This window comes from Peromyscus maniculatus, chromosome X (assembly GCF_049852395.1).
Source record: "Peromyscus maniculatus bairdii isolate BWxNUB_F1_BW_parent chromosome X, HU_Pman_BW_mat_3.1, whole genome shotgun sequence".
Lineage (NCBI taxonomy): Eukaryota > Metazoa > Chordata > Mammalia > Rodentia > Cricetidae > Peromyscus > Peromyscus maniculatus.
In genome coordinates this window covers 49001822-49028166 of record NC_134875.1, presented here as the reverse complement: position 1 = coordinate 49028166, position 26345 = coordinate 49001822, and the positions used below count along the sequence as shown (strand labels likewise).

General features: G+C 42.5%; 2 long non-coding RNA genes across 2 annotated transcripts; one reads left to right on the top strand and one right to left on the bottom strand.

Annotated features, from left to right (window-relative positions):
* Positions 1 to 1018: 1018 nt before the first annotated feature.
* Positions 1019 to 9056, bottom strand: LOC143270771 (uncharacterized). The gene is made up of 3 exons (XR_013048014.1): positions 8752 to 9056; positions 7781 to 7857; positions 1019 to 1666 (listed from the first exon to the last, which is right to left on the bottom strand). It is a non-coding gene; the product is annotated as an uncharacterized LOC143270771 (long non-coding RNA).
* A 198-nt stretch (positions 9057 to 9254) lies between these two features.
* LOC143270684 (uncharacterized) lies at positions 9255 to 13401 on the top strand. The gene is made up of 3 exons (XR_013047926.1): positions 9255 to 9975; positions 11679 to 11914; positions 13090 to 13401. It is a non-coding gene; the product is annotated as an uncharacterized LOC143270684 (long non-coding RNA).
* Positions 13402 to 26345: the final 12944 nt, after the last annotated feature.

Genomic DNA, 26345 nt, shown 5'->3' with positions numbered 1-26345 from the left:
TCCATGGTGGAGTTGTCTTTCAGGCTAAATTGAATTTAAATTCCTAGGCCATGTTCTTATGCATTTGGCTTAGAATAAACTTTTTTTTATTATTTCCTTAAAACAGAGTTGATGTTTTTATATATTGACAATAAACATGTCACTAAAGTTCCTATAATGTAGTAATATTTTTAAAAAGTTAGGTACCAAGTGTTAGAGTATTAGCTATAGAAGGCTATAAATGGGAAGCTTAAATGGCTATATATTGCATTCACAATCACATATGCCTTAGATTTTGGGCTATTTTGGGTTACTAAAGTCACTTTCAACCTTCTAGTCAGAAACACAATTGAGAATTTTATTATCACTTTCATTATTCTTGTAAGCCAATTTCCTTTGTCATTAGTAGTCCAGAAAGACATCTGTCTGTGCCTTTGTCCCTCTGACATTTAATTCCAGTAGAAAAATAGGTTTGATTTACTGTACATAATCTCTTGGTGTCTCATACTGGATGGAATCTTCTCCCGCTTTGCTGAGTTGTCAATACTTTTGTCTCTAGGAGTACAAACTGGATCTCCCTGACAACTAAACTACTGTAGACTCTTGATGAGAATCTAAAAGACAGTGTGATGGCTATTCTTGGTTGTCAACTTGATTACATCTGGAATGACCTAAAAACCTGAGCAGCTGGACACACCTGTAAAGGAGTTTTCTAACTCCAGATCATTTGAGGTAGGAAGACCCACTCGACATCTGGACCACACCATGTGGTGGCTGCCTACAGAAAGGACATGGAGGAAGGAAGCTTTTGCACTTTGCTTGCTGGCACTCACTCTCATTAGCAGGTTTATCTAGCCTGCAACTGAGGCTTTCCTTCACTGATATTAGAGTCTACTTCCTCAGTATGTCAATGTATACTAAAGACCAGCTGAGGCATCCAGTCCTAAACTATTTGATTCTTGGAACTTCTGTCAGGAGACAAAGCATATTAGACTAGCTAAACCATAGCCTGTTAGACATATACATATACATACACATATACATATACACATACACACACACACACACACACACACACACACACACACACACATATATATATATATCAGTTCTCCTCTAGAGAACCCTAATACAGTCTTCCCATATTCTTTTACACATCTAGAAAGAGACACACTATCACCAACCACCCAGAGTTTTAAGCCCTGTTTTATTTTATTTCTTTGGAAATTTTCTTTGTCCCATTTAATTGCAAACTGGAATTACAAACAAGACTCATGCACAGGAACAGTCTGATTTTAATCAAAAGCCTAGTGACACACAGTCCAGACCATTTTTCTGATTCCTGGGCCTAGTAGAAAGTTTGTAGAATGAGGAAAATGTGTAGTGTGATGTGGTATCCCATTAAAGGTCAGACTCTGTTCAAATAATGCTCATTTGGGGTCTCTCTTCTCTCATTTACAATCTCTTTGGCACATTACTTAACCTTTGTTACAGTACTTTTATTTGTTTATGGTAATAAAAATAGTGGGTACCTTCTAAAAATCTTGTCCAAGGGCTAAATGAGACGGGGAATTTCAGTCACATAGCACAGTGTCTGGTGCACAGCAAATGTAGGAAAGTGATAAGCAGGTGTCCTTATTCTTCTTATTTCTCTATGAAGTAAAGCAACTCCTTCTCACTTGAGATACTGAAATCAAAATATACCCAATCAAATTTAAAGTCCCTTTGTTATAATCCAAACCAGAAACTACAAAATACAAAAAGAAGCCTAAAATTATTAAAAATTAGTATTTTTAATTTTTATCACACTTGCAAAGGGAAAGCTGCTTTCTTAAATTTCTTATCTGTGTATGTATATATGTATATACACATATGTATATAATTTATTTCTGTACATATATGCATACATTAATAATATATGTGTATATTTATGTATGTGTGTACTAATGGTAATTGTGTAGGTATACATGTTAATATGTATGTATTACACATATATGCACATATAATATATACAGGTGTTAATATATACATATACATGTATTAAGATTGCAGCATGATGTCATCTCTAACTTCGTGGACAGTATTATTCATTGCTATCCTTGGACAGACTGGATATGCCTGCATAGTTTTTCCCTGTATGTCTGGCACCTGCTGGCATCAAACATATTAATTTTGCTCACATTTCTTTTTTTTTTTTTTTTGGTTCTGAAAATTATAACCAAGTATGCAAGCTCTAAATCTGAAGCGAGAGACATTCATTAAACTGCAGTTGGGTGTTTCTTTTAGCTTCACTTGTTTTTAAAACTCTGGCCAGAAGGTATGTGCATGCATGCCTGTGCGCGCGCAGACACACACACACACACACACACACACACACACACACACACACACACACAGCACACACACACACACACACAATTGGGGGAGTTGTAAGCCCTGAGAGAAAATAGTGGCTGTATTAGATTCCGTCTAGATAAATGCACAGGATTCTCTAATTTTCGAACCTGACAAAGCCCCAGTGAACGCAAAGCTAGGTCAAGTATGAGCCATGCAAAGCTGAAAGCATTTGAGCTGTGGGCTGGCACTGGTGCTTCAGCAGTGACTTTGATCCAGAAAACAGTTTCTAGTGTGAATTTCCGGAAAAAGTCATTCAAAGCTGTATTAATTAGCCAGCCAACTCTGTTCATGTTTTCTTTTAAAGCTAAGTCATTTCAAATGACTCTAAATGCCTGCTCAAGCAAGATTTTATAAAGATCAAGACAAATGCCTTTTAATTAAAAGATAATCACAAATCTCATTTGTATCACTGTGTAACAACATCTGGTCTGGAAAAAATGAAAGGACATTTCTGATCGTGATGGCTTAAGTAATTTCTGGTAGAAAACTTCTATTAAATATTTAATCCGAAAGAATAATTAAACTGTGCTGCTTTGTGTTTATATTGCTTCATCTATCTCTGTACTTCTTTTTTTCTGTTTTCCTTCTTTGTGACTGTGACTGTATTGATTGCCACTCAGTTTCTCCACATATTTCAAACCAATTCAGCCTTATCTCATAGGGTTGGAAGTCAGGTCTCCGGTTTCCTGAGAGTCTGCCTCCCCACGACCTTTTAATTAACATCATCACTAAGTCGTCCATTCCAGAAAATAACCAAAGTTGCCATGGTTTCAGAGCTTCTAGGAGGGGAGTTGCCTTTCTTGGCTTGACTCTGTAATATGCTCCCAAGCATGCCTGGTTTTGCTTTCTCTTTGTTGGACAATACTGCCCACGCCATCTCCTCTACACCTGCCACATTGCCCAAGACCTCGAATAACATGATCTTCTACATATCTGGCAAGTGAACACAATAACATATTGTACCCAATAAATAATGTCCTGCAATCATCAAGTGCTGATCATAGAACAAGATGGACAGTTTTATTGGGGCACAGCAAAAAAAAAAAAAAATGCTTTAGCTATGGGGGCCATCTGAGAAAACCTTCAGGTTGTGAGCTTAGTAACTCTGTTGTGATAATTTGGGGGATCGGTTTTGCCACTTAAAGTTTCCTCCTTCTGAAATGTGACTTCACTCTGCCTACCATGAATCATAACTTTAAAAAAGAAAGCTAACAAAGGAACAAACTGTAAGTCTCCCAAAATTCAACCGGGAAAAGTTAAGGGGCTACAGGCAAAAAGACAAACAAACAAAAAACCTTTTTTGTTGGGAAATCTGATCTTAATTTTGAAAGGTTTATTGACCAGAAACTTCCTTCCTTAGGAAGCTATGATATTGTGATGGTTAGAATGAGATGTTCACCATAGTCTCAAGCATTTGAATACTTGGTCCCAGTTGATGGTAGTGTTTCCGAAGGTTTGGGATGTGTGGCCGTGCTGGGGGATTAAGTATGTCCCTGGGGGAAGGCTTTGAGGTTCCAAAGACTCTTGCCATTTCTAGTCTGTTCTCTCTGCTTCACACTTGTGGTTCAAGTGTGAGCTCTCAGCTGCTGATCCTGCCACCAGGCCTCACTCCACCATCATGGACTCTCGCTCTTGGGGATCATAATCCCAAAGAAACCTTTTGTCTCTAAGTTTTCTTCATCATGGTGTTTTAGCATAACAATAGAAAAGTAACTAATACAGGTATCTTCTACCAAAGCCAGGAAAGTGCTCTCCATGAACTCAAGTGAGCACTGACCTATGAATATGTTCCTACCGATTTGGGGACAAGTGCAGTTATCACAGTGGTTGAATTGTAGAACCAAGTTCCACCCATTTCAGACAGAGAGGTCACCCATTTCAAAGAAAGTGCTGAGGTTAGCTCAGCTGCCTGTGACTTAAGCACCATGCTAATTGGTGTTTATCACAAGAGCTACATCCTGGAAGGATTGAAGAGCCCTCAAAGAGAAGACTTGGGACTATGGCTGCAGCTCAGGGGTTCGGCTGTTGCCTAGCATAAGAAAGGCACTGGACTCCATCCCCAACACTGAAAAAATGTCAGCCATGCTTAGGGGAATTGTAGTTTCAAACAGATCTCATTGCTTCTCTCTTCTATTTGTGCTGGTATATTCTTCCTTTTCTTCTTAATTTATTATTATTATTATTCTCTCCTATATTATTACATCCAGACCACAGTTTCCCCCGCCCCACCCCTTCCAGTCTCCCACTCCCCTCTCCTCCAGATCTGCTGCTCCTGTTTCCCTTCAGAAAAGAACAGGCCTCCCAGGGTTATCAACTGAATGTGGTATAACAAGTTACAATAAGACCAGGCACAAACCCTCATTATCAAAGCTGGATGAGGCCACCCAATAGGAAGAAAATAAGATGCAAGCCGTTTCAAGTTTACAGATAGATCTGGTTCTAAAATAAAATACGTTTATAATTTTTTCCTTCAATTCAAACCCCACTTTCCCAAGCATCAATGATATAAATGCTGACTTGGTTCCAAGTTCAACCCACAAGAACTTATTTGGACTTCAGTGTTGAGGAAATGCTAAATCTTTGCAGAAGAAAGTGTCAGAATATAGTTGAAAAAACCAATAACTAAAGTAAAAAAAAAAAAAACCCTGAATAATTGTTTAAAATTTTTCATCCAGTGTAAATGCTTGAAGCCACACATGTTTTAATGGGGGTTGATGAGGCTGGGTGGAGTCTAGGATCACTTCAAGGGTGGGGGTGGGGTGGGGGTGAAAGCTCCTGGACTTCTTGATGAGCTATAGAACTTTCTGTTCCTGGTGCCTTAATTTGAATTTATTGTTAACCTTTTACTAGTATTTCAGTGTTAGCTTCACAGAACCCAACGATCAGCTGCATTCCTCGTTAGAGAACCTAAAGGAGATGACATGGGTGAGCACCTCTTGCGTCTTGCCCAGAGCTATGTCCGTTATTAGACACAGGGAAACCATTGAATGAGCTCTGCCTCCTATCTACAGGAGAAGTAGAAATCTGGATTAAACAGCATTTCTAAAGAGGTAGCTCATGAACTCTGTTTGTACTGTAAAGTCAGTAATGACTCCTTCTCAATTTCCATTTACAAAGTCAATACTGAAAGCTTCTTAAAAGTATTGGTTTTGAAAAGAGGACATTTGATAACCTCTAGTAACCCCACACAGCAATGAATCTTGGATCACGATGTTCAAACTCTTATCACTTCCATATCCAATATAGCCTAGCCACGTGCGTGCGTGCGTGCGTGCGTGCGTGCGTGTGTGTGTGTGTGTGTGTGTGTGTGTGTGTGTGTGTGTGTGTGTTTGGTTTTGGAAGTTTGGCTGCTAGAGATTGCAGCCAGGGCCTCATACATGCCAAATAGACACTGAGCTAATACACAGCTCCGTGGCCTAGTGTTTCAATCATTACGTAGGTTTAACTTGCTTTTATTTAGTGATATATTGTTCCATTTGTGCCTGTGGTGGGCTGTTGGCTAAAGATAAGACACATGAGGAAGACTTCTGCTGAAATGAAAAAGATGGTCAAAACGATAGCAGTTCTAAAAGGTAGTGTTTTCTAGGCTCATTCTGATGACCTGCCCTCAAAGTCTTCTGGTGAAGCCTTGAGCCCCGCTATGCCAGAGTAGGTCTGTGTTTGGAGAGATGGCTGTGGTAATTAAGTTGTAATGAGATCCCTTGAGTGGGCTCTCACACACCATGAGTGATATCCTTAATAAGAGGAAGAAATTTGAACACAGATCTGAATGAGCAAAGAAAATACTGTGAGGAAACACAGGAAGAAAATGACTATCTTTAGGCTGAGGAGAGACACCTCTGAAGAAATCACCTCTATCAACATCTTGATTTTGGGTTTCTATTTTCCAGAATTGTAAGAGAGAAACTATTTCTCTTGCTTAAAGACAGCCAACATTCGGTGTTTCATTAGGATAGCCCATTAATAAATTGTCTTAAGTTACTTTTTACAAGATTTTTCTTAACCATTGTTTGTTGGTCTCTTAGATAGGGTCTCACTGTGAAGCCTGAATTGGCCTCCCGTCCTGGGACTACAGGTGTGTGCCACCATCTCTCCTTTACAAGATTATTTCTTTCTTTTGGGAAAGTTCTCACCATGGAACCCTGGCTATCTTGGAACTCACTATGAAGACCAGGTTGACCTTGAGCTCACAGAGATTGTCCTGCCCCTGCCTTCCCAGTGTTGGGATTCAAGGTGTGCACCACCATGCCTGGCCTTATAAGATTCTTACATAACAACAATCTGATTTAAAAAAAATCTGTGCTGTACATTAAGCTGTCTCATAGAGTTTATTAATCAGTGGTAAAACTGAAAACATAGTGACAGCTATATCCAATTTATGTCTATTGGGAAATGGAATAAACATTTTTGCTATGTTATTTGTGAAACAAGTATAGAAGAATGACAGAATTTTCTCCTAATGCCATTATGTAGAAACAAAGTACTAACATGAATATAAGCAAATTTACTTTTATACAGCAAAACACAAGACTCTCAAACATCACAATAGAAAAATAAGGGGCTGGAGAGATGGCTCAACAGTTAAGAGCATGGACTACTCTTCCAGAGGTCCTGAGTTTAATTCCCAGCAACCACATGGTGGCTCACAACCATCTGTAATGAGATTTGGTGCCCTCTTCTGTATACATAATAAATAAATAAATCTTTAAACAAAAAATAAAAAGAAAAGTTTTTGTCAACTTCTATACCATAACACATGTAAATTGCTTTTGACATTTTAATATACATTTATCCTTCAAACAAAACACACTGGAATGTGACAAAAATTTGTTTGTTTTACATACTCTTTTTTTTTTTTGGTTTTTTGAGACAGGGTTTCTCTGTGTAGCTTTTCGCCTTTCCTGGAACTCACTTGATAGTCCAGGCTGGCCTTGAGCTCACAGAGATCTGCCTGGCTCTGCCTCCCGAGTGCTGGGATTAAAGGCGTGAGCCACCACCGCCCGGCTGTTTTACATACTCTTAACAGCACACATTATTCAATAGGTTAACAGCAATTTCCTCCATTTTAAATAATATTAGCTACTGCATAAATCTTACTTTAAAATATGAGGCCTGCGGTGGAAGGAACCCACTGAGACAACTCTCAGTGTTCCATATCTCTTGGTATTCAGATCTTAATCTCTTCCTCTTGATTGTGAGTTGGACCTAGCCACCTACTTCTAATGAACAGAGTAGGACAAAGGCAGTGTGGGGGGATTTCATGTCCAAAAGGACCCTGACTTCTACCAGGTGTACAAGCATAATAGTATAGCAAGCCCTCCACACTGAACTACAACCCTAGACTGGCTCTCTCCTCCCTTTCTCTTTCCCCATCTCTGCCTGGCTTGCTCTTTCCATTACTCACACTGAAGGAAGTCAACTGCCGTGTTGTGAGCTGGAGTCACTCCACAGAGAGTCCCACATGGTAAGGAATAGATGTTTCTTGTCAATAGCCATAAAAATAAAAACAAAACAACAAACAAATGAGCAACAACAAAAAAACTAAATCCTTCTAGCAACCATGTTAATTAAATTTGGAAATAGATTCTTCTGGTCTTAGTTAGGGTTTTTATTACTATGGTGAAACACCATGAGCAAAAGCAAGTTGGTGAGGAAAGGGTTTTTTTGGCTTCCACTTCCACATCATAGTCCATCACTGAAGGAAGTCAGAGCAAGAACTCTAACAGGGCAGGAACCTGGAGGCAGGAGCTGAAGCAGAGGCCATGGAAGGGAGCTGTGTACTGGCTGGCTCCTCATGGCTTGCTCAGCCAGCTTTCTTATAGACCCCACGGAAGGCACCACGGACAACTAATCAAGAAAATGCCCTACAGATGGATCTTTTGGAGGCATTTTCTCAATTGAGGATCCTTCCTTTCAGATAACTCCAGCTGGTAATAAGTTGACATAAAACTAGCCAGCACATTCCCCAGGTTGAGGTATCAGATGAGACCCTTTGCAATGGCCTGTGTCTGGCATAAGACCCTGAGCTAAAGCCAATCAACTAAACCATGCTCAAATTCCTGACCCATAGACACTATATAATAATAAATGTTGTCTTAAGTTGCTTTGGGGGTAAATTCTTCTGAAGCAATGGCTAGCTTCAATAAAATAGTGAGCTGAAGTGCCTTTCACTTAGCAACAGTTTTTAATTGTGGAGCAGCTATGGAGTGAGAAAATATTTCAATAATTTCTAAACTGGATGCTGATTAGATGTTAATGTGAAAGAGACACATAAATTCATGACGGGCTAGGCAAGCCTTTTCTCAAGAGAACTTTGAATTGTATAGCCAGGAATGATTACAAAGTGAACGATCATTTCTGCTAGGCCCGAGTTACCTGGGTTAAATCCTGGTGCAAAGTTTCTCTGACCTATTCCAGAGCTACTACATCAGAAGAAATAGTGGGATGGCCTAGAGAGCCATGCTTTCACACAGGTCCCACTCTGCCAAGCTAATCCAGCGTTCTTCAAAGTCTGGGAGGTTTGGTTTGTCAGGCGGATATTTACAGATTCGGCTTCTGTAAAGTCTGGCTGTGCAGCAGCCTTCTCTTGGGAGTTAATCCCAACTTCGTTGAATCAGAGTCCCAGAGGACAAGGCAGCCGATCTGTATTTTTAAAGCTGCTCAGTTAGTTCTGAAGAAATTCTCGGGGAACAAGCCAGGCTTTGTCAGTAAATATCATTGAATCATTTTTGGTCTGTGCCACCCACTCATTCTGTCCTAAAGCAGTCACTTGGAAAGCAGTGCATGTACTGAGTATCCCAGATAGTATCGATGGACAGGCAGCCACCCACAGCTCTGGTCACATGCACTGGATAAGAGAACAAGAGACAACTGGGTGGGGGGCCCTCGGGCCATAACTGACGGACTTCAGGGAGAGCAGGGTAGGAGTAAAGCATGGAAATAAACATTGTACCCAGCTCACGGTGCAGGAGATTCCCACCACGCAGGCCACATGGAGCCTGGGAGAAAACAATGAGGACGGAATGATACACGGTATCTGGAAATCAGTGTTCTCAAGGGTGTCCTGATGGGGTATGTGTGCCAAGAATTTGGGGCTGTATATGATTTAGCCCTGACCTTTTCTTTTTCTACTGTAGTCAAGTGACTGGGCTGATAATGTATGTGTGAGAACAACAAGGAGAAGTACCATTTCTGGAGTCTTGCTACGGCCCAGTCCTAAGCTAACTCAAGTTTTAGCATGCATGGACTTAATCGTTTGGCCTCCAGCTCCAGCATGCTCTACTGGTGAGCATCAGCATGACCAGCAACACACGTGGATGCAATCCTTCCATTATTACTCTAAGTACAACACTTAGCTCCATTTTAGACATAAGGAAACTGGCTCGTTGAGACTGAGCAGCTGGTGGTAGGTGCCTAGCCTGGAACTCCTTATGTAGACCAGGCCTGCCCTGAACTCACTCATGGAGATCCACCTGTCTGTCTGCTTCCCCAGTGTTGGAATTAAAGGTGGGCACCACCATGCCTGCCAGATATCCTCAGCCTTGAGGCCCCAGCCCTTTTAGACACGGTGCCACCGGACTCCAGCGTATTCAGGAAGAGGTAATTGTCTTATCTTCTCTGTGTCTCCTAACAATTTTTTCTAGGAAAAAAAAAAACAACTTGAAACTATGATCAGTTTGGGGATTAAGTTTTGGCTGGGCTTTGTATCACTCGGAGAGTAAGTTCAGTCAACAGTGTCAGGGGGGCAAGCAGCCCATCCCTCTCAGGGACAGTAACCTGACCCTGGGAGCCTGTCCCAGGGTGAGCTTCTGTATACTGAGGTAAGAACTGTTCCACTGGACTTGGAGATGCCATCCTGCTTTTTCCTGCTGCATAAGACTTCTCTGCTAATCAGGACCACAAGCTGGGCCACTTACCCGATAGCCTTTCCCCACGGGGCCAGCCCTTAAAGAGCTCCCTGAGTGTGGTTTGTTTGAACAAGCAACCAAGAGCTTAGGAGAAAAGGGTTAGGAACGCCTTAACTCTCAGCATTGAAGAGGCATGGCAGTCACAATAGTTCGTGTCCTCTCCTCCGGAAGGCAGGAGGCACTGAAGATGATTTCAATAGGGACAGCTATTGAGATCCCCCTCAGACATGGTGCTTATCTGAGACTTCACCTAATCATAACTACCGAATTCCTGGATTCAAAGGAGAAATAGTTAGGTTCCCGTGGCGAGAAGGACTGGCTGAATTACATCGTGCAAACCCATGCCAGACAAGGATTTTCACATACCAGAGTTTACTATCCTACCAGTCCAAAGAAGTTGTACACTATTAGTTTGGGGACTCTGGGGACTTAAAAAACATTAGAAGATCAAAACAACCCCAATAGTGTTCTGGAGACAAAACCAAAATGGGGTTAGTGTAAGGGTCATGAGCCCATGTCAAGCAATGAGGGCTAAGGCTACATTGGAGTTTCCCAAGGGGCCTGTGCAAACATTTCAGAGCCCCCTAGAGAACACAGTGCCTTAGATGGTGGTTATGCTCAGGAGGATGGGAAGGCTTGCTTCTAGTATCTTTTTTTTTCTTTTCTTTTTTTTTTTGGTTTTTCAAGACAGGGTTTCTCTGTGTAGCTTTGCGCCTTTCCTGGAACTCACTTGGTAGTCCAGGCTGGCCTCGAACTCACAGAGATCCGCCTGGCTCTGCCTCCCGAGTGCTGGGATTAAAGGCGTGCACCACTACCACCCGGCCTCTTCTAGTATCTTAATAGCTGATCCTGGGTTTCTTCACATTCCTCACACTTGATGCTCATAGCCTAACGTGAGGCAGAAATCCCCAGGAGACAGCCTAGATTCATGGAAGAAGATGCTTTAAGAACTTATGGGGCTATTTGAGTTCTAAGAGAAGATCTGCTGATGCCACCGGAAGTATTTCTAGAATTTCAGGATTGTTCTCAGACGGCTTCCAGAGTGAGGACATGTGATGCCCAGTTTCTACTGTCAACTCGATTGGCTTTGTAGTTAATTAGGAGACAGCTCTGAGCCTATCTGTGAAAGCATTTCCAGAGAAGTTTTACTAAGATAGCAAGATGCACCCTGAATGTAAGTGGCACCATGGGGTCTTGGACCGAAGAAAAAGACAAAAAGAAAAGAAAAAGGAAGAAAGGGACACTGAACTGAGCACTGCCATTCATCTCTCTCTGTTCCTGACTAGACCAATGTGACAAGCCACCTCCTGATTCTGCCACTCTGATTTCCCTGCCATGATGGACTATGTTCCCTCAAACTGTGAGCCAAAGTAAAGCCTCACTTCCTTCCTTTAGGTGCTTTTATCAGATATTTTGTCATGGCACTGAGAAAACAACTACTATGGGGCTCCAAGCAAGTACAGCTTTTAAAGAAGAGAAAAGACATAGATGGATCCTTTGCTAAATGCTACAGAGTTTCTGGCCTGCGTGTGTCCTCAGTCCAGGACTTGTTTGGAAGCAAAATAACGAGATATTAAAGTGACTCAGGATATATATGAATGTATGTGTGCTTCCCTATGTCTACAACTCAGGTGAGGAGGATGCTAACAAATCTTAGTTAAAGCAGACCTTTGGTTGTTGATAAGGCTGTTTTCTACTTTGCTGGATAAAGGCTGTCTGCATTCATAGCATGACTCCGACTGTCATGCCTAACTTGTTGCATTAGATTTATGGGATTATGGGATTTGGTTCTAGGACCTGCTGGGTCTAATTAAAGTTTTAGTACTCCAAGGAGACTAGCTGACATTTTCAAAGGATGAATCTCAAAAATAAATAGATAAATAGATTAAAGTGTCCTCTATGGATGTGCTCCCAGCTCCAGCTTCCTAGCATGAAAGGCTCCAGCCACCATTACGGAGTTGCGGCCTTTTCTCCTTTTGTCCTTACTCATTGATTCAGTAAAATTCACCACAACACAGTCCCTGGTTTTTGTTTCTGTTTTTAGGACATATGGCTTAAGATCTGGGGACCATGCTAGCCTTACCTCCCGATCACTTGTGCACTTGAACTCTGTGCATGAGCGTGTGCGTGCTTGATTGCCATCTTCCCTCCCAATGATCGCCAAAGCCATAGCCCTGAAAGAAAGATTCTGACCTGAGGGAGATCAGATAAGGCTTCTGGGAAGGCCAAAAGACATGGCCTCCAGCTCAAGGCCAGTTTCCCCACCACCCTATCCGTAGAGCTGGGGGCTAACCTGGCTGTGTTCCCAGCTCCGGGCCCCGGAGTTATAAAATGGGAGGACAGAAAATCAAGTCATGAGGTCAACCAGGACTACGTGGACCATTGCCGCCTCCCAGCCTTCAAGCCTTGCCTGGGCTCTGAGCCAAGATTCTCAGCTTCCTGCTGGACACGGCCACATAAAAACCTCACTGGCACCCATAAACTCAGCAATTTCCAGCTGACAGTATCAACTGTTGCCCGTCACTGCCCCTCCTACCCACGTTTGTTCCCCCACTGACAGTATCACCACAGACCCAAACTGGACTCCATGACACCCAGCCCTGTGGTTTCTACATATTGACATGTATTTGAAGCCACCCCCTTCTGTCAGAGCCCACTGCCTCAGAGCCTGGTCCCAAGCAATTTCCTCTCTTGCCTGGACCCATCAGATGGTCAACCTGCCTTTAGGCTCTCTCCTCTCAGGCTTACCCCTACTCCAGGGATATAAAAATTTACTTCCTCGTCTGTTTCTCTTCCTCCTTGACAGAAACCTTCAGTGGTTCCTCATTATCACCCAACAAAACCCTCAGTTTGCCCAAAGAAGCTTTAAATAGCTGGCTCCAGCCACCGCGATCAGGGTTCCACCAGAGACCACCAACTGCATGTTGCTGCTGCCAGTTCTGCTCTACCAAATCCAGCCTAAGAACATGCAGAAAACACTCTCACTCAGATAGCAGCCCAAATACTCAAATACCTGGAGCATCCTTACCACCCTCCACCTTTCCCCCTGACCATACCCGCCATCTGTCCTGAAGATTCACCTGACCCCCGTATGTGTGAAGCTATCTCCAGTTTACCAGACGTGTAACCATCACTGCCCCGTGAATCAAGCATTATTATGGTTTAAATATGCGATGTTCTCCCTAGACTTGGGTGTTGACTGCTTGGTCTCAAGCTCATGGCACTAGCCCAGAATCCATGGAGCCAAGGATTGTGAAGTGAAATCTCAAAGCTGTGTGCCAAAATAAATGGACTTCTTCTTTTAAGTTATTCTCTTAGGTAGTCAGATCACAGCAAAAACAACAGCAAACTAATCCAGAATTCCTGGAGGCTGCCATCTGATTTCAGAAGAAAATCTGGGAGATCTTGCAAGGTTTAGGGTCAGTTTCCCAGCAGAGAGCCCCTGATGAAGCAATGAATGAAGCTACAGGTGAAGTCAGAGCTACAATGAGAATTCCCACAATGCTTTAAAGTCTGGGAATGAGGAACATCTGCTAAAGGAAGCCTCAGGCAAAGAATGGAGTTAGCTTACAAGCAAGGCCCTGTGGGCTGCAAATGGCACAGCCATACATGTGGGAACACCTAAACCCACCGACATTCACATTATGCCACCGCTATGTAGCCAGATGTGAGGCTACAAGACTTAATGTTTGCTTTACTGGACTTTCGTCTTGCTCTGGTACAGGATTTCCTTGGCATTCATATGTGGATCCCCTTTAGAACCGGAATAACTACTGTGTGCTATTGTATGTTAGAAGTCTGTGACTTACTTCAATTTGGGGGGGATCTCAGCCAAGAGACTGTCTTGAGTCTGCATAGAGACTCTGAATTTAGATTTTTTAACAGTTTGGAGTAGTTAAGACTTTGGAGACTCTTGGAGATAAACTAAATGCATTTTGTATCATGAGCTGGCCTTGAGTCTTTAAATGCCAAGGGCAGAATGTTACAGTTTGGGTATGCGGTGCTCCTCCTAGTCATGTGTTTTGAACTCTTGGTTCCTAACTAACACTATCTCAGGAGTTTCCGGAAACTTTATACGGTGATGCCTATCTGGGGACATGCCTTTATAAAGTGTGGCCTAGGTCTGTTGGGAGCATGCCTTTGAAGGTTATCCTTGGAACCCATTCCGCTTTTCTCTGCTCCCTGTTTGCCTTGAAGTGAGCATCATACTCCTATTACCTTGTCCATGATACTCTGCCCAAGTGCATGAGGCCAAGTGACCATGGAATGAACCTTCTGAAACTTCGGGCTGAAACAAATCCTCTTTCCAGTTGTTTCTCTCCGGTATTTAGTCGCCTTGGTGGGAGTCTAACTAATCCAGATCCATTCTGCTCCATAATACCTATGGGTCCGTGAGAGTCTGTGTGTCTCAATTCTTCTACTAGACCCCAAAGATTGCCCAGAACATGACTGCGTTCCCCTTTGTATTTTCAGAACTTAGACAGTAGCTGACCTGTGCTAGATACTACAATCCACACAATCCAGTCAAAAATAAGGAGCACATACTGTTTCTCTCATCTTCAGTCCCGCTTTGTTGTGAAATATTAGTTTAACTAGGCAAAGATGTGTTACATTTGTTTATACTGCATTTGTTAACTATGTAAAGATGTGTTGCATTTGTGTGAATTACATAAAATTAAACTGGGCTCAGGGAGGCGGGATTAGCAACTGGTTGACAGGAAGTAGCGGGGAGGAGCTTAGCATAGGTTTTATTAGTTGGGGGGTATGTGGGAGGCAGTGGCTTCTAGAGAAAGTTAGCCAGGTGCTACTCTACCTCACAGGTTTTCATCCTAGCCTTTGAATCTCGAGCTTTATTAGAACGATAGAGATTTAGTTAGAACTACCTTAAGCAGCAGCAAGAGAGCCATTGTCTGGGGGAATGGAATTCCCCCCAGTCTATAGCTTTAGCAACTGGGACTAGTAGTTGAACGTACAGACAGTGTAACAAAGGTAAAACCACACTGTTGCTTTACTTTTTTTTATTTGTTGTTTCTCAATATTCAAGTCAAGTCATGTGGCCTAGGAAGACTTTCCTATTCATCCTTTTTTTTCCTTTTAACTTTTATTTTGCACCCCTAGAACTGGAACCCAGGACCTGGCACATGCGAGGCAAGTGATCTACCACTGAGCTACATCCTAAGCAGGGAAGACTTTCCTAATGAACATCACTCACTCTTCTGCTTAATTTCCCCTCAGTAATAATGAAGCTATAGCTTCTATGACTGTCTCCCACGGTCTTGGGGTAATGTTTCCTCTCAAAATCCCTCTCCCACACGTATGCAGACTCTTCGGGTGGGGAATTCCATATCTACTGTTTTATCTGTTGCCAGCATAGCCCTTTCCAGTTTGTAAACATTTCTCCCTAATTAAGAATAGCCTTGGGCTGGAGAGATGGCTCAGCGGTTAAGAGCACTGACTGTTCTTCCAGAGGTCCTGAGTTCAATTCCCAGCAACCACATGGTGGCTCACAGCCATCTGTAATGAGATCTGGTGCCCTCTTCTGGCCAGCAATCATACATGCTGTATACATAATAAATAAATAAATCTTTTTAAAAAAGAATAGCCTGGGGGTTGGGGATTTAGCTCAGTGGTAGAACGCTTGACTAGCAAGCACAAGGCCCTGGGCTCTGTCCTCAGCTCCAGAAAAAAAAAAAAAAGAATAGCCTGAAACTCTTACTCGTGGCTTGATATCCCACATAGCAGTGTAAACCTTAAGCTTCTCCACTGCATGGAATACATGAGCAAAGCAGTATTACCCGACTGGGCCTTTAAGGGCTTTTTTGTTCTCTTTATGATGAACTTACATATGTATTGCAGAGCACCAAGAACAAAGAGTACAGGTTTTTATCTACACATTGAATCCGGTCAGAATTCATCTTGAATGACTACACAGAGACCAATAAACGGACCTTCACTGGGCACCATTTCAGCAGCCAGTACACACAGCTTAGTTAAAAATCGTGAAATCAGGCAACACACCACACACGCAATTCATGCTAAATTCTGGCTCTACAGTTTACGGGTTTCATAACCTTGACCTTGGTCTGCTAATCTGTAGAGTGGGGAGAATAATGGTTCCAACCTTGTGGGTTGTTGTCAGGAATCCATGAGTCAGTTTCTGGCAGTGTGGTTTCTCAATGTCATGAACTGTTATTTCCCTCATCATTCCCCCTCAAGTATAAGATCCCTATCTTTCCATTATTGAGCTAAGTCACAGAAAATTCCACGGGGGCTGCTGGGAGCTCACCAAATAAAACTTTCGACACCAATGTGGTATAAGCCAAGACAAGCAATAGGAATCCAAGGGAAGAGGATGCCAGATAAAGCTTAAGGGATAGACATGTTCATGAGGGCCAGCCATTGAGTGGTCTTCTAGAAGAACAGCTGCAGGATGTGAAGAGAAAAAAAAAAAAACTGAGCCAGTATGCTGGCCTGGCCTCCCCAGCTTCCTCTTCCCCGAGGCCCCCAAACTCTGACTTTGGTGTGGACACGTATTAAGACATTCTGGCCTCAGGGCAGCAGGTGGTAAGAGCTACCTTTAGTCACAGTGAGTTCTGGATGAAGAAGTCAACACAACTCATTCTGCCCAAAGCAGTTCCCAGATGGGCCTGGGCAAGATGAAGCATTTGCCCACAGTTAAGTCTGTGCTCTTACCTTGAAAAGGTTCTTCTTTCAAATGTGCAGCATTTCAAGTAAACCCCAGTAGGAGACTGAACGATGAGTTGACTTTGTAGACACTGATCTCACAGGTAGATTTTATTGTTTGATTGTTCGCTTTCCACTCCACGAGTCAGTAAGAGTCTTGCATTTTGCTTTCTGTGGTGACTTTCAGTCAACGTTGGGATTTGGTCAATTTTGTTCAAACAGGATCACACTGCCAAAATGGATGCTGTCATCCAGGCAGTGGAAAATAGCTGTCACCATGCTCCGGCCTGATCGGGATACTAAGTAGGGCTGATGATATCTAGCAAAAGGTTATGCCTAGATGACATGATGTATATGTAATTTTGGATTTGTTGCTTTTCTTGTCATGGAGCTTGCAGGAAAAAGGATTTCTCTTAGCTCACAGTTTCATGGTCAAGGAGGCATGGTGTGTGTGTGGGGGGGTGATCCCCGCATAACTCGTTACATTTCCATGGATCAGGAAATAGAGACAGAACAGGAAGTAAGTCCCACCTGCTCCAATGACTTACCCCCTCCCCACCTGCTCCAATGACTTACCCCCCTCCAGATATTCCTCTCTTCCAAATTTCCACGTTCTCTCCAAATACACCAACCAGGGACCAAATGTTCAAACACATGCATTTGTGGAGGACATCTATCATCAAAATCTTAAGTTTCCATAGAATAGATTTTCCCCATGCAGTAACTGTCTTACTTTATTGTTCATGAGAGAAGTTTTAAAAAATGATGCCTACAGCTGCTCTGCCTGCATATATGACTATGTGCCATGTGGTATGCCTGGTGCCCGCAGAGGTGAGAAGGCATTGGATCCCTTGACACTGAAGTTTCAGACAATTGCTAGATGTCGTGTGAGTGCTGAGACTAGAACCCAGGTCCTCTGGAAGACCAGACAATGCTCTTAACTGCTGAGACATCTCTCCAGCCCCATGATGCTAACTTAACAATTGAAAAATGTATACAGGTGGACTATATATCATACTCTCATTAACTTTATTCCTCTGGTCCTTTATGTATTTATTGTGTTCTGTCTCTTCTTCATTGAAAATAAGCAATTGCCTTTTTTGTTGTTTTGTTTTTTAAGACAAGGCCTCTCTGCAGAGTCCAGGCTGTCCTGGAACTCACTATGAAGACCAGGATGGTAGCAAATTCACAGAGATCTGCTTGCCTTTGCCTCTCAAGTACTGTGATGAACCATCTGGCCTGGCAAGCATTATCTTATTCTCTCTCTCTCCCTCCCTCTGTGAGTGTGTGTGTGTGTGTGTGTGTGTGTGTGTGTGTGTGTGTGTGTGTGTATTCTTAGGGTTTTATATATACGGGGCATGTTCTTTACCTTTGAGCTGTATCCCCAGACCATTTTTGTTATTACTTTTGACACAGGTCTCTATAAGTTGCCTGGGCTGGCTTTGAACTCAATAGGCAGCCCAGCAGGACTCAACATGCAGGCCTCTTGCCCCTGTCTCCTGAGTAGCTGGGATTTATGGATGTATGCCACCAAGCATGTCTGCTTTTTAAAAGTTCCCATTTTAGCATTGTAAACTATTTCAAGTACATTCAGAAGTTTGAGGGGCTAGTGTAATGAATTCTCAAGTACTCATTGCTTAGTTTTAACAAATCACTATTTTACCATTCTTGTTTCATCTATCCTATCCTCTCCCTAATTTTTTTTAAAAAGGAGGGATATTTTAAGACAAATTTTCAGACATTATGTCCTTTCACTTATAAAATAAATAAATCAGAATATATCTTTCTCACATTGCTTTTAAAACACAGTCGTGATATTACTGCTAATAAAATTACCAGTAGCTTTCTAAGGTCGTTAACATTAGTCAGTTTTCATTTCCCCTGATTGATGAGTTCTGTTCCTGAAGAGACATTTGAATGAGAAAGCGGGGGCTCTGAGAGGAGTGTGGCTTGCTCAGAGTCACAACACTGAGTCACCAAAGAGCTGTGAGGAGACCTGTAGTCTCTCGACCTTGTTCTTTTTAAACCTCTTTCATGTTCTGTTTTGTTTCATATCCTCCTCTCGTAGCTTCAAAGAGTCCTTTCCTAGCTTTTTCTTTTCTCTGTCAAAACAGTCACAGAGTCCCGTTTCTGGGTGAACAGATCATGAGAAATGGGGTGACTGTTAGGAGTTAAAGGTGCCCTAGGTGTTCTCAATGCCAGGCCTGCTTGCTAACTGGCTCAAATGACTCGTGGCAAGCTCTTGTTTGGATAGTAAAGCCAGTGGCATCCCAGATATCTGTCTGTACAGGTTTTGCTCTTCTGGGTGCCCTGCTTCATCATTTGGATATTTGGGGACTTTGCAAATACATGCCCAGGACTTTAGTACTTCTGGAATCAGTGGCACACCCTAGCTCAAACAAGAAGAGCTTTGTCGGGAGCAGGCCAAATGCACCACAGCAGTGCAGCGAGGATTAGCAGCTCAAGCTCTTAACAACAGCTGCCTTTCAGGGACTGCTGGACAGTGGGCAGGTGGACGAAAGCGTTAGGGGATGAATGGTCAAGGAGAATCAGTGTCCGCATGTGCTATGGAGGAGTTCTGTGTAAAAGATCAGCCTAGCTAAAGACGGCGTTTTCCCACTAGGAAATCTGTGAGATTATGAATGGGTACATTGTGGCATGCCAGGTGTATGCACCAGAGGAAGCTGGATGTGTATACAATAGGCAAGCAAATCAACAAGCCACCCAGCCAACCCATGACTAGCCAGGCATGTCAACAAAAGTCCTATCAAGTTTCAGGTCTCTGGATCTTTTCTTCAGCTGAATATTTCTATGAGACAATAGCAAGATTTCAGCTTTTGGCCTAATTGTCATGTAACACACGTAACTTAAAAGAAATGTAGCGGCTATATTGGCCTGAAACCAAACTGAATCAACAACTTAAGAAAACTCATTGACCCATCAGGACAACCTTTGAGGCAAGCTGTGGGCTAGGCTCTAGACAGTCTAGGGCAAGGCCAGGCAAGATGTGGAAAATGCTTAGCTTTTTAGAACTTTTTCTCTGGCATGCTGGAAATCAAACCCAGGGCCTTGCATGTGCTAATCAAACACACACACACACACACACACACACACACACACACACCCATCAAGTTACAGCCACAGCTCTGGTCCTTGGATTTCTTTGCTGCTGTTTTGTGACAGGTTCTCACTTGGAACTTCTTTCAACAGTCAGCCTTCCTCTGTCTCTGACGTGCAGGGACTACAGTCCTGTGCTGCTGTGGCCAGCTTGGGGCTCCGATTTTTAAGAGCAGCTGAAAGTGATGAACTGCAGCTGAATTAGAAGGCCTTATACCTCCCAACTGGTGAGCTGTGCAAAGTAGACAGCAGAATCCCCGAGTTCCGTTCGAATAACTTTGCTACTCTCGATTTCCAAAGCCAAGGTTGCTTCTATTCATGATGGTCAGTGCAGCTGTATTTGACTTTGTTCAGTCTATATAATACAAAAAATCAAGGATAAAAAAAAAGCCCAAACCTCTTAAGCTATTTACCCCAAATGCTTGCTAGTCTAGTCTCTTTAGGATTCAGAACCCAAATTCCATCCTCTTTCCCCTTACATAGTAAGTAATCTTCCTTTACCTGAGTCCCCTCAGCTGTTAAATGAAATAGAATTTATGTGAGATTTCAGTGCCTTTAACTGTGTAAGCACTCATTCATTTCTCCATCCCCTAAGGAGTATTTGTTTACTCTCTCCCATGTATGAACACAGGAAGGACTTAGGCACCACATGGCAATACAACAGAATAAGACAAAAAAAATGGACAAAATCTGCATCAAACAAATAAAATAAAATAAAAGTCAGGGAAGGGAAGCTTTCTCTCAGCTTTTCGTGGTTTTTCTGTTCGGTTGGTTTGGGCTTTTTTTGTTGTTATTTTTTTCCCCAGTGCTGGCCATCAAATGCAGGGCCTTGAGCTATGCCCCAAGGCCTTGGTTTTTGTATTCGTCATTGTTGTGTGAGACAGAGTTTTATATAACCCATGCTAGCTTCTGACTCGTTATGTAGCTGAGCATGACCTTGAACTTCTGATCCTTCTGTTTCTACCCAAGTACTGAGATTACAGTCTTGTGACACCATATCTGGTATTGAGGCAATGCTGGGGATGGAATGGGGCTTTGTGCATGGTAGGCAAGCACTCTACCCAACTGTGCTATATCCCAGTCCCTACCTTGGTTTTGTTGGGTCTGATTTTTATTCATTAATTTTGTATTTGACGATTTCAAACGTATATGTAATATATGCTGATTATTCTCTCCCCTGCACTCTTTTTTTTTTTTACCTCCCTCCTATCCCTGTCAGTCCTCTTCATCACTCACAGTTCCTTTTCCAGAATTGTGACATTTGGTTTGGTTTTGTGACCCATTTAGTTTAACCAGGGCCATCTGTATGACCACTGGACTGGCACTAGTCATTGGAGTCTAGTTGGGTCATTAGTGGGTACATAACTAAAGTTATAATTCTCCATCTCCTGGTAGCAAATAGTTCATCATTGAGAAATAGGAAAGAGCTCCTCTTCCACCCACATGTTCACTATTGATAGTTCTTGTGCAGACCTATTTTACATGAGAGAGAGAGAGAGAGAGAGAGAGAGAGAGAGAGAGAGAGAGAGAGACCAGATGCCCATAGAAGCCAAAGGCATTTGATTTCCAGGGACCTGAAGTTACAGGTGGTTGTGAACCACCTATTATGGGTGCTTGGAACCAAATTTGGTCCTCAGCAAGAGCAGTATGCAATCTTAACCACTGAACCATTTCTCCAACCCTAAAAAGCATTTTAACCATTATAAATTTTCTATTTTTAAATTGGTTGCAAGATAGTATGTTTCCTATTCTGTTTTTATATTTCCTTTATTTTGGCTAACTCTCCCTCCCAATTTTTCCTTTCCTATTTCCATCATCTCCCTGCTTCCTGCCCTGTCTAGTTACTTATCAATTGCTATAAAGAGACAACATGACCAAGACAACTTACAGAAAAAAAAATTTATCGGGGGCTTACAGTTTCAGACACTTAGAGTCTGTGACTATCGTGGCAGGAAGCATGGCGGCAGGGAGACAGGCATGGTGCTTGAGCAGTGGCTGAGAGCTTTACATCCTGATCTGCAGGCAGAGAGACAGCAAGGTTGGGCCTGAAACCTCAAAGGCTACCCTCAGTGACAACACTCCTGCAGAAAATCCACATCTGCTAATCCTTCCCAAACCATTCCACCAACTGGAGACAACGTATTAAAATATAGGAGCCTATGGTGGCCATTCTCATTCAAACCACACCCCAATATCTCCCCTATATTCCCAATCCCTACCTTTTACTAACCTTTCACACTCTTAAAGGACATTCTCTCAGTAGTTTCTCTATAGAGTCCTGGCTTCTGCAGGTACCCCAAGTTGAACATACAAAATTAGAGATGCAAAACTGAGATCGACATATGAAGACGAATATGTGGCATATGTTTTCCTGTGCATGGGTAACCTCATTCAACATAATTTTGACAGACCCATTTACCTGCATATTTCACGCTATCATTTTTCCTCACAAATAAATAAAACTCCATTGTGTATATGTACCACATTTTTACTCTCCATTCATTAGTTGATGGACACCAAGGCTAATGCTGTTTTTTAGCTACTATGAATAGCACAGCAATGAACACGGATGTGCAAATATCTCTATAGAAGGATATTGAGTCTTTTGGGTCTATGCCCAGACATTGAATATGTGAGTCATATGGTAGCTCTATCTTTAGCTTTCTGAGGAATCTCCACACTGATTTCCATAGGAGCTGCACCAGTTTGCAATCCCACTAATAGGGAATAAGTATCCTTCTTTCCCTGCACCCTTGCCAGCATATCCTAGGCAGAATGGTTATCATCAGGAAACCAACTGACAACAAATGCTGGCAGTTTCAGTCTCAGGTGTGAACTGACTGATGTCTTTGATCCATTTGGAGTTGACTTCTGTACATGGGGTGAGATAAGGACTAGTTTCCTTCTTCTACACATGTACAGCCCATTAATGTCTCAATGCAAGCTTGTTTTCCTTCTTTTTAAGAATCTTTCCTCAACCAGGGCTTCAATTCGGTACTTACCATGTGTCCCTTTTTGTGAAGAAATTAACTAAGCATATGTATAAAAGTATAATAAAGCTACAAGAATATGGGCAGAACTGGAGATCATGATCTTCAACAAAATAACCCAGACTAAAAAAGAATACATATGTTTTCGTATATTATATTATTTACTTTCCCTTAATATTATAAAATACAATAACCAGAAGCAACTTACAGAAGGCCGAGTTTCTCTGAGTTTATAGTTTCAGAGAAAGAGTTCATAACAACTGGAGGAGGCATGGAAACCAGTGGCCAGAGCAGGAAGCTGACATCACATCTTTAACCACAAACACGAACAGAGAGAGCTTCTCTGGAAGTGGAGTGGGAGTGAGGCTACGAATTCTCAAAGCCCATCCTCAGGCTTGTACTTCCGCCAGCAAGCTTCCACCTGCTAAACATTTCCCACCCCACCCCGTCGAACATCTGCATCAACTGAGGACCAAGCTCTCATATATGTGAGCCTGTGGGGACATTTCTCATTCAAACCAACACACTTATGGGTCCTGGATACATGTGAACAGTAAAAAGGAAAAAACAAATCAAATGAAGACTTTAGGAAGAGGAGGCTAGACTCACAGGGCGGGGAGAGGAGGGACGAGTAATGGAGGGTAAATGTGGCCAAAATACGAGACAAAGTAAACAAAAATATCATTATGAAACCCATCACTTTGTACAATGAATATATGCTACTGACATGTTTTTCAAAAAAAAAAAATATATAGACATCCTAGGGGCTAGAGAGAGAGCTCAGAAGTTAAACACATGGGCGCTCTACCAGAGGACCTAGTATCAGTTCCCACAACAGCTGTTTCTAACTTCAGTTCCAGGGGATCTGATGCCCTCTTCTGGATTCTTTGGATATTAGGCACACTAATTGTGCACATATATGCACAGAGGCAAACACCTATGCATAATTGAAAATTCAATTAAATTTAAATTTAAAAAGCATAGACATCTTGGATGGGAATATTATCCAGTGGTACAACATTTACCTAACCCGTGTAATGACTTGGATTTCATCCCACCACTGCACAAGAAACAAGTAATAGTAACAAAAAAGAAGTTAGGGAAACCACAAACCTGCTTTAGCTCAGGCCTTTTTTCTTTGTAACTTCCTGTCTCTTCCATCCCTAATCCAAACTTATTGATTCAAATTCTTACATCCTTCACAGTCCTGAAATTGTCATTACCCAGCCACGGTCTACAGGATCCTCAACCTCCCCAAGCAGCACCACCGGTTAGGGGCCACGTGTTCACAGACCTGAGCCTCTGGGGGAAATATCTGATTCAAAGTACCACACATGGTTTTCTGGAAGTAACACTACCTAGAATATAAGAAAATAATTGGAAGTCATGTTGGAAAAACGAGCTGAACATACACACACACACACACACACACACACCAAAACAGAAGCCTGTCCAGGAGTGGTGACGCATGCCTTTAATCACAGCATTTGAGAGGCAGAGGCAAGGGCAATCTCTGAGTTCAAGGCCAACCTGGTCTAGAGAGTGAGTTCCAAGACAGCCAGAGTTACCTAGAGAATTTCTGTCTTGAAAAACCAAACCAAACAGAAGCCTGCATTGGCAGCACTAAGGTCTTGGATTTTATACATCAGGTGACGGGAAGCCATTGAAAGCTTTCTGCAGAAGACTAAAATTCAGATATTTGTATTAAAAATATCCTGTAGGGCCATCAAGATGGCTCAGTGGGGAAAAACACTTGCTGCCAAGCCTTATTACCTGAGTTGGATCTCGGGGATCCATATGAGTTATTGGAATTTTGTTTCTGTCATGGTCTGTTGTCCAGTTGAATAGAGTGTTTGGTTTGCGGGGTGGAGTTCGCATTCAGCTGCCTAGAATGGATCAGCGAGTTCTTGGCTGGCTCTGGAGGAGAGAGAGGGTAGCCCTGGGGAGGAGAGGCGGGGCCAGAAGTTTGTGAGGCCCTTATGGAACCGGGAGGTGAACAGTGGTTTATGTATTGCAGCCGTGGCGACTGTCTCAGGTTCTTATATTTGTCCCCGGGTTTTATAATATAACATGCAGTAAAAGAAATCCCATCACATATGCTTGAAAGAGAGAACCATCTCCTGCACATTGTCCTCTGACCTCCACACATGTTCTTTGTATGTGTGTGTGTGTGTACATACACAGACATTCACTTAGACACACATACATAAATATAAAAATGTAATCAGATTAGTAGCAAGAAGAAGAACTTAGGAGAGGCCAGTGACTTCCCAGGTTCCTGCTGCAATATTCCACATGAAAGAGAGGCCTGAGTTTTAAAAGGCAGCGATGGGGCTGAACGTGAATAGACAGCCAGGCACATATGAAAGGTGTTCAGAAGGCAGGTGACAAGCTTCAGTAACTGATAGTGAGGGGCTGTGGGAGAAGTTTATAACTGCGTCGATCGATGGGTGGGAGTCCTGTTTATTAGGACAGGAACACCAGAGAAATCAGTCTTGCAGGAAAAGTCCTGGGACACATTGTAAACATACTGAGTGCACAAGGGCCTCCTTCAAGTTCTCTGACATAAACAGCACCTGAACGAAACGTGAACACCTTCCAAGGAGCGTAATGAGAAACCACAGAATCTGGCGCGACTAATAAAACGCTAGATTAAGTTCTTACTAATTACATCATTTCTGAGCCAGAAGTCTATTGCACTTAGAAACCGTCATTAATTTTAAAAGCAGTTTTAGAAACCAAAGCCTTTCTAAAACTGGACCGCATATAGGAGAAAAATACAGTATTGGGACCTTATTAAGTTAGCAATATAGAGCTTTTGGGGTCAGTTGCCTGGAATGATTTGGCTGCCTTGTTGCTCTGAATTGTAAAACCCTTTCCTTCCAAAGTCTTAGAGCCTGGTGCACTTGAAAAGGACCCAGGTTTAGTTTCCAGCACCTCTGTGGCAGCTCACAGCCACGGGGACACCAGTTTCACAGGATCGGATCCTCTCTCCTGATCACCATGGCATCAGGCACACATGGGGTGCTTGTACACACACGCAGGCAAAAACGCTTTTACACACAAAGTAAAAGAAATGCATCTTAAAATTTTGAATTCTATCAAGTGTGGCTTTTGTGACTGGCTTATTTCATTACCATTACAGTTTGGAAATTCACGCCTGCTCTGTTGGTGCTTCATTCCTTCTTTGTGGTTGAATAATGCTCCGTGTGTGTATATACCATATTTTGTTTAGCTATTCATTCAGTTGGTAGATGACCAGGTTACTTCC